Source organism: Balaenoptera physalus (genome assembly GCF_965194825.1).
Source record: "Balaenoptera physalus genome assembly, chromosome: 2".
In the NCBI taxonomy this organism is placed as follows: Eukaryota; Metazoa; Chordata; class Mammalia; order Artiodactyla; family Balaenopteridae; genus Balaenoptera; species Balaenoptera physalus.
Window position 1 is genome coordinate 80,170,089 of NC_138883.1, and position 17,351 is coordinate 80,187,439.

Here is a 17,351-nt window from a genome sequence, read left to right on the forward strand (position 1 = left end):
TCATCTTGTTTCAGCCTTGTCCTGCATCCTGGCTTAGTGCTCTGTTGCCTCCCCCAACCCCCACACTCCTACACCTCTACAACCCCAACCCCATTCTGCAGCATGAATTGACTTGCTTCTCACTGGCCTTGCCTTCCCTTATCCCTTGTGGATAAGAAGAGTTCAACTTTACTTTTTTGTTGTGCTTTGTTATATAATGTGCATCATTCTCAAATGCCATCTTTTTGTCCCCTATTAGCTTTGTCCTTGTGAGCTTGCAATGCTTTTTATCCTTTGTTGTTGATTTGGTGAAGGGTAAAGATAAATTCATATGTCCAATAGGCCATAATTTACTTGAAACTCTCTACTTGAAAGTTATCACTGAATTATCACCGTGCCTATCAGCTGAGGTCTGTAGGTTCTCTAGGTCTCAATTATGTGCTATTACTGAAAACTATATTCTTTGGGTGTGAATTTTTGGCTCCAGCACTTACTAGTTGTTTCAGGCAAGATAAGCTATTTAATCTCTTAGCTGACATTTTCTTATCTACAAAATGAGGCTTTTTGTTGTGTAACCCACAAAAATATTTTAAGAATTGATAATGTAAATAAAATTACTGAGCGGTGTAGCATATGTGCATTATCTTGCCACTTCCACCTGGTAGAATAATTGTAACACCTACAGTATGAAATCTTGACTGTAATCGACTATGTTTTTCCTGAATTTTCTGGGCTGCTTTCAACTAGAGGATGACACTATAGAGAGGATTTCTGTTTTGGTTGGAATATTGGACTGAGTGACCACTGAGATATTTTCCTCTGGAGATTCTGATTCCACCTTTCTCTTTTGTTTTTTTCTTTACTTTGAGGGTTGTCAATAGCAGCATTTAACCTGACTGAGAAAAGCTTAAATTTAATGAAACTGATCATTCATCTATTCTTCTTGGACCCCTCTTGGGGACCGCCATAGAATATCCTACTGAATTTGACACTGTGGCCTGGATGCCCAACAGTTTGGTGATCCGATCTCTGTCTCGTCTCGAATATGCTAAATGTTATATTCTTAACCCCAGCACACTGCTTTAGTTTCTTTATAGGAAAAAGAAGGGGAGAGCTTGGCCAAGAAGGTTTGGTCCAGCCGTGAATGAATATGAAATCGTAGGAGGCTGGGCTCATAGTGAGAAAATAATGCTGGCATTAATCCACTTAGAATTGCACAGTGCTCCCACCACCCCCCCCCAACACACACACAATGTGGATTGGTTTAACACCCTTTGTTGGTGTTATTTGGCCATTCCCTTCAAATGCTAATGACCAGCTAGTTTTAACACCCTTTATTGGTGTTATTCGGACAGTCCCTTCAAGTGTGAATGAATAGCTTGCTTTGTTTCCATAGACAGGGGAGCCAAATAACTTCAGGGCCTAGAAGCAAATTATTTCTCTGGTATAGACCCACCCTGAATGATGAATTGGGCTCTATGGTGGCTGTTTCACTGAAGACTGGCATTTCCCTACCCATCGCAAACCAGGCCAAAAAGGAGCTAAACCATTTTCTCCTCATTATCACCTCATTAAGTTCCCCAAGCCAGTGCAGGGCTGGAGTAGAGGCCTGCTACAGGTAGCTTAATGAGTTTCTTATTTATAGGTCCCTGTGCTGTTATGCAAAAGCTTGTTATTCCCAGGCCTAGAGTATGGCATTTTCTAAAGGGAGTTGAGAAATGCAATTATCAAGCATCTTAGTATGGGCCTCACACCGCTTCTTGGCCACTTGATCGACAATAAATAAATACATTTGTTAGATTTGTAGAATTTGATATTGTGCTGTGGTGTTTACCCTACTTTTCTTGTTTTTTTCTTCTAGCAACACAGAACAGATGCTGCCCCAGATGTGGAAGATGCAGATGTTTGCCAGTTTCAGAATAACTCCAAATTCATAACTATATATGGCATTCTACAGATTCCTCAGTTTGATTTTGAGGAGAAAAGTTGTCCCCCCACCCCAACAAAACGTTGTTTAAATATTTTTTCCTGCTTTATATGTGACTTGGTGGTCACATTTAATTGAGAATTGAAAACCAGTTCCATTTTTAGTTACCACAGAAAGATACTAAAAATTGCTATAATTAATATGCAAATATACAAATCAGTGCTCTGTATTTTGAGTTTTCAAAAAATCAATTTACTAAACATTCAGGCACTGAACATTTACTAAGCACTATGTGTCTGGTAGTGAGTGAGGTACTGACAGGATGTAAAAAGATAAACACACAAGTCATTGTCATAGATTCAAAGAAATGTATCATCTAAAGACGTCCTAGCAGTTATAACTTAGATGTATATAGAGACATATATTTATTCAGGTATATGCATATAAATATGTATGTGCATATATTTCTTTACAAAGATATTATACTAAAGGAAGCAGAGAATAATATTAAAGCAAAATAAAAGTTGACCAGTAGAAAAAGATCAAATAACAGGTACAACATCTGTTGTCATATAAAAATATAAATAATTAGACTTCTGATGTCAGAGCAAACGCCACACCACTGGACCTAATTAAAAGGGGGGAGAATCTGGCTATATTCAAACTATTATAAACAGTTAGTTAAGCAGGCACAAATAGTTCAAATATTTGAGTGCCTGTGATGGACAATATGGAATATACAGAAAGCATATTATGAACCCTCTCCTCATCTTGTCTATAAATAAGCAGGGGTAAGGTAGGTACATAAAGACATATAATACTGTGCAGAAAATCGCTCATTGGAGAAGTTAAAGAAAATGCTAAAAGTGCCAGGAGAAATTCTTCCAATTTAAAGAATCAAAGAGTGTAATGGATGTGTTAGAATTTGAGTTTAGATTTAATAGGATGGGAGGGTTTCAAAAGAGTGGTTGCTTCAATATTTCCATGTGGGACAGACTTAGCAGCAACATGTGATTGTCAGGAGCTTCAATGATAGAGCCTTGTCTTGAAGTTATATTTTCAGTACCAGTTCCCTATTTCCACTTGGGTTAGAAAGTGTGGGTTATATTTGAGGTGGCTAACTGGCCAGCAGACATGGATAAGGAAGTGGTTAAGACTCACCCAACTCTGTACTACTTCTGCACAAAAAATTAGCAAAGGTGTAAGATTTCAGGTTACATTCAGAAAATATGGATTAATTTTTCCTGGTAAGAACTTGAAGTATATGTATAAAAGCATAGTACAAGATACACATTTAAAAATAGAATAGAGAAAGAGAATATGAGGACTAGAGAAAAGTTGGATCAATAAAGCAGATTAGGAATTTCAGGCTTTGCTCTCTAGCCAGTAGAAAGCATTTTTTTCTTCCTTTAATTGTTTTGTTTTCCAAGCAATAAGACAGAATGATCAGATGGTTAATATAGAAGTGACTTGATGGATAGACTGGAAAAGGGAAAAACTAAAGGTAGGGAGATCATTTAGGGGCCTATTCAATAGTCTAGGTTAAGGTGAAAAGATGAATTTATAGATAAGGTAGAAAGAAGAAAATGAATTCAAGATGAATTCATCACAGTTTAAACACTAAGTTAGTAATTTAGTTAGAACACTTTCATGGTGAAAGGTTGTATAATTAAAGGATAACTAAAATTTCAAGCTTGGATAACTATGGGAATGTTATCCCTAGTTAGCAGTGACAGAACTGTGAAAATCTATGTGTGTTTTGCTTTAGAATTTAACAGTGGGAGAGATGAAAAAAAACTCTTCTTTGGACTTTTAAGGTTGGAAGTTGATATCTTTTACAATAGACTATCCAACAGGCAACAGAAAACTGGAACTGTAGTTTTACAAATAATTGCTGCTATAGAATGAATGAGAGAGACTTAAGACAATGTAGAAAGAAAATAAAGAATGGGAAGATCAATTAGGTACGTTGTATGTAGGGAGGAAAGAGAAATCGGAGGAGAAAATGAAGAATCAGAATTGTGAGAGCAACAGTAGATTAGTTCATTTTTGCAGTAGTTTATGTAAGAGGAATATTCAAGAAGAAATGGTAAAAGCGTCAAACAGTCTAAAGTTCAATAATTGAGAAAAATTCATTGTATTTGTTGAATAAATGTTAAAAAAAAATGGTAAGAAATGGACAGTTGAATATTAACAGTTTTTAACTTTTATATATATATAAATATATATTTATATTTTTATATATATAGAACAGTTCATCCCAAAGCAACAGAATGCACATTCTTCTCAAGTGCACATGGAACAGTCTTTAAGATAGATCATATATTAGGCCACAAAACAAGCCTTAATAAATTTAAGAAGATTAAAATTATATCAGGCATCTTTTCCCAACCACAATAGTATGAAACTAGAAATAAATTATAAAAAGAAAACTGGAAAATTCACGAATATGTGGAGATAAAAAATATGCACTGATAACCACTGGGTCAAAGGATTAAAAGAGAAATTTTAAAAAAACCTTAAAACAAAAATGGAAGTACAACATACCAAAAGATATGGGATGCAAAAAAAAGCAGTTCTAAGAGTGAAGTTCATAGTGATAAATGCCTACATCAAGAAATAAGAAAAATCTCAAACAACATAATTTAACACCTCAAGGAACTAGTGAAAGAAGAGCGACTTAAGTGCAAGGTTAATAGAAGGAAGGAAATAAGAAAGATCAGAATGGAAGTAAATACAATACAGACTGAAAAGACATTAAACAGATCAATGAAACGAAGAGCTGGTTCTTTGAAAAGCTCAACAAAACCAAGAAAAAAAAAAGGACTCAAAATCAGAAATGAAAGAGGAGATATTACACCCCAAACCACAGAAATACAAAGGGTGAGAGGGCCTAAACAATTATACACCAACAAGTTGGACAAACTAGAAGAAATGGCTAAATTCCTGGAAGCATACAACCTGCCAATACTGAGTCATCAAGAAATAAAAAATCTGAACAGACTGATTACTAGCAAGAATATTGAATCAGAAATGAAAAAAAACTTCCCAACAGAAAAAGCTCAGGACCAGATGGCTTCACTTGTTAAATGTTTGGTAGAATTCAAAAAGAATTAATACAGAGGCTCCTCAAACTCTTCTGAAGAATAGAAGAGGAAAGAACACTTTCAACCTCATTTTATGAGGCCAGCATTAACCTGATACCAAAACCAGACAAGGATGTCACACACACACGAATTACAGGCCAATATCCCTGTGAAGCATAGGGGAAAAAAATCCTCAACAAATATTAGCAAATCAATTCAAGAATACAATAAAAGGATCATACACCATGATCAAGTGGGATTTATCCCAGGGATGAAAGAATGGTTCAACATCCACAAATTAATCAATGTGATATACCCCATTAAGAAAATGAAGGATGAAAATTACATGATCATCTCAATAGATGCAGAAAAAGCATTTGAAAAATTCAACATTTATGATAAAACCTCTCAACAAAGTGGGTATGGAGAGAATATACCTCAACATAACAAAGCCCATATATGATAAGCTAACATCATACTCAACAATGAAAAGCTAAAAGCTTTTCCTCTAAAATCAGGATCAAGTAAAGGATGCCCACTCTCACCACTTTCATCCAACTTAATATTGGAAGTACTAGCTTGAGCAATTAGGCTAGAAAAAGAAAAGCATCCAAGTTGGAAAGGAAGAAGTAGAACTGTCAATATTTGCAGATAACATGATATTATTTATTCAAAACCCTGAGACTTCACCAAAATAACTGTTAGAACTAATCAACACATTCAGTAAAGTCACAGGATACAAAATCAATGTATTGTAATCTGTGGTATGTCTATTCACTAAAAATGAATTATCAGAAAGAGAAATTAAAACTATCCCATCTACACCTGCATCAAAAAGAATAAAACATATAAAAATAAATTGAACCAAGGAGGTGTTAAGACCGGTACACTGAAAACTATAAGACATTGATGAAAAAAATTGTAGAAGAAACAAAAAAAAGTGGAAGATACTCTGAGTTCATGGATTGAAAGAATTAATATTGTTAAAATGTCCATACTACCCAAAGCAATCTATTGATTCAATGCAACCCCTATCAAAATCATTAGAGAAATGCAAACCAAAACTACAATGAGGTATCACCTCACACTGGTCAGAATGGCCATCATCAAAAAATCCACAAACAATAAATGCTAGAGAGGGTGTGGAGAAAAGGGAACCCTCTTGCACTCTTGGTGGGAATGTAAATTGATACAGCCACTATGGAGAACAGTATAAAGGTTCCTTAAAAAAATAAAAATAGAAATACCATATGATGCAGCAATCCCACTACTGGGCATATACCCTGAGAAAACCATAATTCAAAAAGAAAGATACATGTACCACAATGTTCATTGCAGCTCAATTTACAATAGCCAGGACATGGAAGCAACCTAAGTGTCCATCGACAGACGAATGGATAAAGAAGTTGTGGCACATATATACAATGGAATATTACTCAGCCATAAAAAGAAACGAAACTGAGTTATTTGTAGTGAGGTGGATGGACCTAGAGTCTGTCATACAGAGTGAAGTAAGTCAGAAAGAGAAAAACAAATACCATATGCTAACACACATATATGGAATCTAAAAAAATTAAAAATGGTTTTGAAGAACCTAAGGGCAGGACAGGAATAAAGATGCAGACATAGAGAATGGACTTGAGGACACGGGGATGGAGAAGGGTAAGCTGGGACGAAGTGAGAGAGTGGCATGGACATATATACACTATCAAATGTAAAATTGATAGCTAGTGGAAGCAGCCACATAGCACAGGGAGATCAGGTGCTTTGCGACCACCTAGAGGGGTGGGATAGGGAGGGGGGGAGGGAGATGCAAGATGGAGGAGATATGAGGTTATATGTATATCTATAGCTGATTCACTTTGTTATACAGCAGAAACTAACACACCATTGTAAAGCAATTATACTCCAATAAAGATGTTAAAAAAATAATTCCAATGACATTTTTTACAGAAACAGAACAATCCAAAAATTGAATGGAACACAAGACCATGAATAATTAAGGCAATCTTGAGGTAGAAGACCAAAGCAGGAGGTATCACCCTCCCTGATTTCAAACTCTTTTACAAAACTATAGTAATTAAAACAGTGTAGTACTGGCATAAAAACAGACACACAGATCAATGGAACCTAATAGCACAGAAATAAACCCACTTATGTAGTGCATTAATTTACAACAAAGGAGCCAAGAACAATGGGAAAAGGACAGTCTCTTCAGTTAATGGTGTTGGGAAAACTGGACCATTATCTTACACCATACATAAATATCAATCCAAAATACATCAAAGATTTGAACTTAATGCCTGAAACCATAAAATTCCTAGAAGAAAAATAGGTGGTAATCTCCTTGACATTGGTCTTGGGGATGATTTTTTGGATTTGACACCAAAAGGCAAAAAATGCAAAAATAAACAAGTGGGACTATATCAAACTAAAAACCTTCTGCACAGCAAAAGAAACTATAAACAAAATGAAAAAGCAACCTCCTGAATGGGTCAAAATATTTGCAAATCATATATTTGATAAAAGGTTAATATCCAAAATACATAAAGAACTGATAGAACTCAACAGTAAAAAAACAATCTGACTAAAAAGTGGGCAGAAAATCAAAATTACTATGAGGTAACACCTAACACTGGTCAGAATGGCCATCATTAAAAAGTCTACAAATAACAAATGCTGGAGAGAGTGTGGAGAAAAGGAAACTGTCCAGCACTGTTGGAAATGTAAATTGGTGCAGCCACTATAGAAAATAGTATGGAGGATCCTTAAAAAACTAAAAATAGAGTTGCCATATGATCCAGCAATCCCACTCCTAGGCATATATCCAGAGAAAATTCTAATTTGAAAAGATACATGCACCCCAATGTTCATTGCAGCACTATTTACAATAGCCAAGACATGGAAACAACCTAAATGTCCATCAACAGATGAATGGATGAAGATGTGGTACATATATACAATGGAATACTACTCAGCCATAAAAAAGAATGAAATAATGCCATTTGCAGCAACATGGATGGACCTAGAGATTATCACAGTAAGTGAAGTAAGTCAGAAAGAGAAAGACAAATACCATATGATAATCACTTATATGTGGAATCTAAAATATGACACAAATGAACTTATCTACAAAACAGAAACAAACTCACAGACATAGACAACAGACTTGTGGTTGCCAAGGGGGAGTGGGGTTGGAGAGGGATGGATTGGGAGTTTGGGATTAGCAGATGCAAACTATTATATATAGAATGAATAAACAACAAGGTCCTACTGTATAGCACAGGGAACTATGTTCAATATCCTGTGATAAACCATAATGGAAAAGAATATGAAAAAGAATGTATATATATATGTATAACTGAATCACTTTGCTGTATAGTAGAAATTAACACATCAATGTAAATCAACTATATTTCAATAAAATAAATTTAAAAATAAAAAGTGGACAGAGTCTGAATAGACATTTTTATAAAGAAAACATGCAGATGTCAACAGTTACATAAAAAGATTCTCAACATCACTAATCATCCAGGAAATGCAAATCAAAACCACAATGAGATATCACCTCACACCTATTAGAATGACTATTATGAAAAAGACAAAAAATAACAAGTGTTGGCAAGGATTTGGAGAAAAGGGAAGCCTGGGGCACTGTTGGGATTGTAAGTTGGTGCAGCCACAATGGAAAACAGGTGGAGGTTCCTCAAAAAGTTAAAAATAGAACTACGATATCATCCAGCAATTCCACTCCTGGGTATTTATTCAAAGGAAATGAAAAACACTAACTCAAAGAGATATATACTCACCTATGTTCATTGCAGAATTATTTACAATAGTCAATATATGGAAATAACCTAAGTCTATCAATGAATGACTGGATAAAGAAAATGTGGTATATATATATATACAACAGAATATTATTCAGCCATAAATAGAAGGAAATGTTGCCATTTGTGAAAACATGGATGAACTTTTAGAGAGTGTGCTAAGTGAAATAAGTCAGAGAAGGACATATGCCATATGATCTTTTACATCAATCTTAAAAAAAAAAACCTCATAGAAACAGAGATCAGATTGGTGGTTGCTGGGGGCAGGGTGGGGGACAGAGTGTAGGTTTGGTGAAATGGGTATCAAAAGGTACAAACTTCTAGTTATAAAATAAGTCATGGGGATATAATGTACAGCATGGTGATTAAAGTTAATACTGTAGTGCATATTTACAAGTTGCTATGAGATTAAATTAAAACAGGTAGAAAAAGAAAAATATAGTTAGATAATAGAATTCAATTCACAAATATTACTAATTGCATTTCATGTAAACAGACTAAATATTACACTTGAAAGACAAATTCTGTCAGACTGCAAGTGAACAACAATATGCTAATCACAAGAAACACACCTTAAATATGAATATACAAAAAAGTTAAAAGGATTAAAAATAATTAGCAAACATTTTCTTTTGGAAAGCTAGTATAACGACACACATAGAACATTTACCAAAACAAAGTATTCAAACCATACAGAGTATGTTCTTTGACCATAATTAAACTTGAAATCAATAACAAAATGTTAATTAAAAAATACCCCAAATATTTTGTAAAAAAAAGCAATAGATTAAATGAAGAAATCCAAAAAATTTTTATTTTGGAAAGATGAATAAAAGTAATAATCCTCTAGAAATATGTATTTTAAAACAAAGAGGAAAAAGCACAAGTAGCCTTAATAGGAATGAAAAATGGGGTATTCCTCTATATGTACAGATATTACAAAGATTATACAAGGATATGATGAACAACTTATCAATAAATTTGAAAAATTAGATGAATAATTCCCTTGAAAAACATATAACCAAAAATGGACGAAAGACAAGAAAACTGAATAGTTCTATATATTTTAAAGAAACTGAATATTACTCTAGAAGGTGCGTCAAAAAAGATCTTGCTGTGATTTATGTCAAAGAGTGTTCTACCTATGTTTTCCTGTAAGAGTTTTAACTGTCTGGCCTTATATTTAGGTCTTTAATCCATTTTTGAGTTTATTTTTGTGTATGGTGTTAGGGAGTGTTCTAATTTCATTCTTTTACATGTAGCTGTCCAGTTTTCCCAGCACCACTTATTGAAGAGACTGTCTTTTCTCCATTGTATATTCTTGCTTCCTTTGTCAAAGATTAGGTGACCATAGGTGTGTGAGTTTATCTCTGGGCTTTCTTTCCTGTTCCATTGATCTATATTTCTGTTTTTGTGTCAGTACCATACTGTCTTGATTACTGTAGCTTTGTAGTATATAGCCTGAAGTCAGGGAGCCTGATTCCTCCAGCTCCGTTTTTCTTTCTCAAGATTGCTTTGACTATTCAGGGTCTTTTGTGTTTCCATATAAATTGTACAATATTTTTGTTCTAATTCTGTGAAAAATGCCATTGGTAGCTTGATAGGGATTGCATTGAATCTGTAGATTGCTTTGGGTAGTATAGCCATTTTCACAATATTGATTCTTCCAATCCAAGAACATGGTATATCTCTCCATCTGCTTGTGTCTTCTTTGACTTCTTTCATCAATAGCTTATAGTTTTCTAGTACAGGTCTTTTGCCTCTATAGGTAGGTTTATTCCTAGGTATTTTTTCCTTTGTTGCAATGGCAAATGAGATTGTTTCCTTAATCTCTCTTTCTGATCTTTTGTTGTTAGTGTATAGGATTGTAAGAGATTTCTGTTTATTAATTTTGTATCCTGCAACTTTACCCAATTCATTGATTAGCTCTAGTGCTTTTCTGGTGGCATCTACAGGATTTTCTATGTATAGTATCATGTCATCTGCAAAGTGACAGTTTTACTTCTTTTTTTCCAAATTGGCTTCCTTCTATTTCTTTTTCTTCTCTGATTGCCGTGGCTAGGACTTCTAAAACTACTGAATGATAGTGGCAAGCGTGGACATCCTTGTCTTGTTCCTGATCTTAGAGGAAATGCTTTCAGTTTTTCAACATTGAGAATGATGTTTGCTGTGGGGTTATCGTATATGGCCTTTATTATGTTGAGGTAGGTTCCCTCTACGCCCACTTTCTGGAGAGTTTTTATCATAAATGGGTGTTGGATTTTGTCAAAAGCTTTTTCTGCATCTATTGAGATGACCATATGGTTTTTATTCTTCAATTTGTTAATGTGGTGTATCACACTGACAGATTTGCATAATGAAAATAAAAACAAAAACAAACAAATGGGACCTAATTAAACTTAAAAGCTTTTGCACAGCAAAGAAAACCATAACCAAGATAAAAAGACAGCCCTCAGAATAGGAGAAAATATTTGCAAACGAAGCAACTGATAAGGGATTAATCTCCAAAATATACAGTTCATGCAGCTCAATAACCAAAAAAACAAAGAACCCAATCAAAAAGTGGGCAGAAGACCTAAATAGACATTTCTCAAAAGAAGACATACAGATGGCCAACAAACACATGAAAAGATGCTCAACATCACTAATTATTAGAGAAATTCAAATCAAAACTACAATGAGGTATCACCTCACACCAGTCAGAATGGGCATCAAAAAATCTACAAACAATAAATGCTGGGGAGGGTGTGGAGAAAACAGAGGTCTCTTACACTGTTGGTGGGAACGTTAATTGACACAGCTACTATGGAGAACAGTATGGAGTTTCCTTAAAAAACTAAAAATAGAACTACCATATGACTCAAAAATACACTCCTTGGCATAAACACAGAGAAAACCAAAATTCAAAAAGACACATGCACCACAATGTTCATTACAGGACTATTTAGAATAGCCAGGTCATGGAGTCAACCTAAATGTCCATCAACAGAGGAAAGGATAAAGAAGATGTGGTACATATATACAATGGGGTATTACTCAGCCATGAAAAGGAACGAAATTGGGTCATTTGTAGAGATGTGGATGGACTTAGAGACTGTCATACAGAGTGAAGTAAGTCAGAAAGAGAAAAACAAATACTGTATATTAATGCATATATGTGGAATCTAGAAAGATGGTATAGATGAACTTATTTGCAAAGCAGAAATAGAGACACAGATGTAAAGAACAAATGTACAGATAATAAGGGGGGAAAGGGGGCTGGGATGGATTGGGAGATTGGGATTGACATATATACACTACTATGTATAAAATAGGTAACTAATGAGAACAGACTGTATAGCACAGGGAACTCTACTCAATGCTCTGTGGTGACCTAAATGGGAAGGAAATCCATGGAAGAGGGGATATATGTATATATGTGGCTGATTCACTTTGCTGTACACTAGAAACTAACACAACATTGTAAAGCAACTATACTTCAATAAAAAAAAAAAAACTGAATATTGAAATTAAAATCTTTCCACAAGGAAAACTGGCCCAAATAGCTTCACAGATAAATTCTTTCAAATATCTAAAGAAAAAATAGCACCAATCAAACACAACTCTTCCAAGCATATAAAAAGAATACTTTCCAACTTATTTTATGAAAATAGTATAACTGTGCAACCCAAACCTGACAAAAACGTTAAAAAAACGTGTAACCATGTTAACATACTAAAGGAAAAAATTCCTATGATTTCAATAGATCCAGAAAAGTTTGTGATAAAATCCAACACCCCTTTCTGGTTTAAACACACACACACAAACCTAGAGCATTATGCTTCTATTAAACACTGTACTAGAGGTCCTAGTCAAGAAATAGAAACTAAAAGTATAGGGAGGGCAAAAACTTCCATTTAGAAGTTCTAGATATAATACAACAATAAAGTACACTTGAGGATTGCTAAGGAAGTAGATCTTAAATGCTCTCACTACAAAAAAGAAATGGTAATTATATAGGACGATGGAGGTGTTAACTAACCCTACTGAGGTGATCATTTCACAACACATAAAGGTGTCAAATAATGCTGTGCACCTTAAACTTATACAATGTTATATGTCAATTATATCTCAATAAAGCTGGAAAAAATGATATGGAATGGAAATGTAGAAATAAAACAGTAATTATTCACAAAAAACATGATTGTTTTCCTGAAAACTCCCAAAGAACCCACAAAATCCAATAGGATTAATAAGTGAATTTAGGTGGGGTGGGGATGGTGGTGTGCTGAATTGGGCGATTGGGATTGACATGTATACACTGATGTGTATAAAATTGATGACTAATAAGAACCTGCAGTATAAAACAAACAAACAAACAAAAAAAAGTGAATTTAGCAAGATCCCTGGCTACACAGTGAATCAATACATATATATAACTAAATAGTTTTCTGATATACTAGCCACAGACATTTGGAAAATGGAACTTAACACCATTTACAAGAGCATAAAATAAAATACTAGGAATAAATCTAACAAAAAATATGCAAGTCCTCTGCACAGAAAACTACCAAACGCTACTGAGAGAAATTAAAGAAGACTAAAATAAGTGGGAAATATGATGCATTTATAGATTGGATATCAATTTCCCCAAAATACAATCTCAATCATAATCCCAGAAAATTTCATTTCGCAGATATTGACAAACATTCTAAAGTTTTTATGGAAACACAAAGGACCAAGAATAACTAAAATAATCTTAAGAACATATTCAGAAGATTCATACTACAATCTATACTACCAGATATGACTTCTAAATCTACACTAATTAGAATGTATTATTGGTACAAAGATACACAAATAGACCAATGAAGCAGAAGAGTCCAGAAATAGACCCACAATTATATAAGCACTTGCTTCATAAAGTTACTGCTGAAAAAGTTTCTACACCAGTGTCAGCAAAATTGCCATTGTCTTAAATACTTATATACCTAATATTCATATCAGTTTGAGAGATATTGTCACACCATTTTACACACAAGAAAAATATAAATTTTAACTCATCTTAAGGTGAATTCTCTATTTTCCTAAATATTGGCAGGACTTCACAATCTTCTCAGAACAAATCAATTTTGACATCTTTCAAGTTTCATTTAGTAAATTGACATTTCAATGATCATATTAGTACCTAAATATATGTTAAATGAGATTTACTGGCATATTAAAATAAAACAACTTTAAAGAGATTATATAGACATAACTGAAATGATATTTTAATTTCTAGGCCATTTCAAAAGCTCATTATATAAATTTCTATATTCATGTAAGAACTTCAAAATGTTAAATTTATTTACCTCCAGGGAATGTCTAAGATGTCGGATCTTCCTAAATACACAGTTTTCACACGTAACACCATCTTGAAAACATCTGGACTTCCCAGAAACCACAGGGAAAGGAATAGTCCTTCAACACCTAAAACAACCGCATTCCTATCAGGGTAAAATAATTTTCTAAGAAAATGTTTGATTTTTCTGTAACTACAATTAAAATATAAATATATACAGCCCTGTTGTTAGTGTAGCTATCTGATCTTTGTATACTTTTGTGGGAGGGTCAGGCAAACTTGCTCTCTGAAGATTCAAAAAGCTGCTTTTACCCAGAGACAAAATCTCGGAGAATTCAGTAGGCTGACAAGAGAGACGACCTTTTGGTAGCATGTACATGTAGCTGAGTACCAGTGCAATTTAGAAAACAGAACAGGTTTCTTTTCAGTCGAGAGTTACAAACAGTATCCTTTTGTATCTTCCTGGTGCCTCACAGTAAAAGGGAGATAAGTTTGAATGTTTGTCAGCCAATAAAACAGAGGAAGTATACCATAACATAAGACAGGAACAAGGAAAAAATCTTGTATGATAAAAAAATCAAAGAATCACAAAAACAAAAAATTAATATAATGATGAGAAATAATATTTTAAAACATTTTTTGTAAGTAAATCTCATAAAAAGTTTGAAATCGAATTCTGTGGGGGCATTTCTTCTGTAAGCAGCCCATCATTTTGTGTTGCTTTGCCCACGAGTCTCAAACTCACCCCATAAGGGAAACGTGTGCTACCTCTCCAGTTTGACCTGAGCTCTAGTACCTCCCAACACGGGTGTATTCTCTGCCTGCCCTGGAGTCAGGAGAGACATGTCAGGGCAAAGGACTGATTCAGCATGTTTAGAGAAACCGAGCCTATAGTGTTTCCCATCCAAACTGAATCAGAACTCAATGAAAAGAAGTTCACAAGGCAACAGTTTGAAGAGAACTGACCCTGAAACAGATGCTGGGCGATAGCTGTCAAAGGGGCACTTCTCATCCCAGGGCTTGCTGCCACTGGGCTGCTGACATACACAATTCCTGCCAACTCACTAGGATTCAGGGATTCAGGCAGGAATCTTGGCTTAGGCTCTCATTCCACCATTTATATAGGATCTTGGGTAAGCCACTTTCCTCCCCTCTAGACTTCAGTTTCTTTAAATCCATAATCAGGATTAAAACACCTGTCATAATTACCTTGGGGGATGGTTCTGAAACAAAAATATAATGACAAGGGAGCATTCCTTGGGACTTCTCTATAAATACGATCTTTATCTTTGTACACGTTTAACAGTATCAGATACTATTGGAACGGGTCTCGGGATGGGGAATAAATTGAGTCAAAACACCTGGGTTTAAGTTCTTAGTCAGTTACTAATACTCTGGGTCAGATGGAGTGATAGGCATTTAGGATACAGAGGTGAAAAATCACTGGGGCATCTTCATCTTTAAGGTAAAAAATATGGACTAGATAATATCCCCTAATATCCAGAGCCACTCCATGCAAGAGTATTTATACACTTCTACCCTGCTGAGCCAGGGCTGAGCCCATGTGGTTTGCTTTGGACGATAAAATATGAATGGAGATTGTATTTATTTCTTCCACACAGAAAGGTTAAGTTTCAGCATGTAGGTTGCCTCACTCTCTTACTTTTTCCATGCTTCTCACATTATGGAAAGATGTAGTAACCCCTCCAAAAACAAAAACAAAATGAAACAAAAAAAACAGCATACACATAGCTTGACCAAGGAATGCATTTTGTTTTAAGGGCCCTAAGGTTTTAGGCTTATTTTTTTCTGCGCAATGATCAAACTTATCTTGACTGATATAACAATGAAATGATATTTCCATAAAGTTAAACCTGTTCAGTTTAAAGGACTGGACTTTATCCTGAGTTTATATTCTTCCAACATTTTTATGCTGTGATAAAATATCATTTCCTGTATGAAACAATTATCATGCTGTTAGGGGTAGAATTCCAAAATGTTGGAATTATGCAAATGCAAGAAGTTACATGAATACAATAAAAATATACCATATGACTGCTAGTTTAGGAGAAATTAATTCCAATAACTGCTAAAGTATGCCTTCAAAAGATCTGCTCACTAAGCCTTACATCATAGACCTTCAGACTTTCTATGTGAGAATATCAAGTTTTGGGTTTCACATTGGGAATCATGATAGCTTTGTTTATGACCTTAGAAACACTGTAACCAGTCTCTGAATATCTCACTGATACAATCTCCTATGGATGGATGAAGTTATCAGATGGTGTGTACTAGATGGCTGCCTTACTATATTAAGGCATTTCAAGGCCATATTACAATTGACTGCCTTCAAACATCTGCCCAAGGATTTTAAGTGGTGCAAAAACTGGTCTGTAATTCCTTTACAGACTGGTCTGTAATTCCTGTTGTAACATCCGGTCTGTAATTCCTGAAAAGGCTTCTGATCAAACACCAAACAGTCCAGGACTCAAGCCTGTTTGAAAGAGCTTTTAGGCTAGAAGATGCAATTTTTAGAAAAATAAGGTAAAATTCTAGAAGCATGTCAAAGACTGTTATGATATGAGCAGTTTCATGTAATGAGTAGATTAGATTGGAGGTGAGGAAAGAAGAGAGAGAGTAAGAAGGATGAAAACTGTCAAAGCGGGTACAACTCGGCCTTTGCCAGTTCAGAATTATGAAGGCCTCCCTACAGCCCTGCTGAGTCTTTGCACTGCTAATTCCTTGTGTTTTATTTTTCTTTTAGCCTTTCCAGTGGAGCTAACAAAAAACAAAACAAAATAAAACGCTCCCCAAATACTAAACAGCTGTCTCCAAGACCAGAAAGCATCAGAAAAGACCCTAAAGAGTTGTCTAATCCCAGAGGAAGATCTTATTTAAGTGGAGAAGTGCTTACAGCAGAAACCTTGGAAATTTCAGGGAGTGGAATTTTATTGTCAGAACTTTCAATAAAAGTGCAGCCACAGATCCTGGGAGCATTAAATAAAAATTACCAACAAGCTGTCTTACCTGTGTGCACTCTACTGAAAGGAAGGGCAAACGTGAGCAAGTAGCACTTGTACATCAGTCAAAACTCTGACAGCTACCCTGTGAAGTCTGACGAGCTGCCATGTGCTCGACTACCTAAGATACTCTTAACTGAACCATAAAAAGACAAATACATTAGTAATTGTATCCCTCCTGTCAAT

The 17,351-nt window shown here is 34.9% G+C and overlaps 1 long non-coding RNA gene across 3 annotated transcripts in view; it reads left to right on the forward strand.

Moving 5' to 3' along the window:
* Positions 1 to 17,117, forward strand: part of LOC309656292 — a 157,192-nt gene extending 140,075 nt beyond the window's left edge. For all 3 annotated transcript variants that reach the window (XR_014261264.1, XR_014261265.1, XR_014261266.1), the window contains one exon: positions 1,841 to 17,117. This is a non-coding gene — a long non-coding RNA (uncharacterized lncRNA). The remainder of the gene's footprint in view (positions 1 to 1,840) is intronic.
* The last annotated feature ends 234 nt before the right edge of the window (positions 17,118 to 17,351 follow it).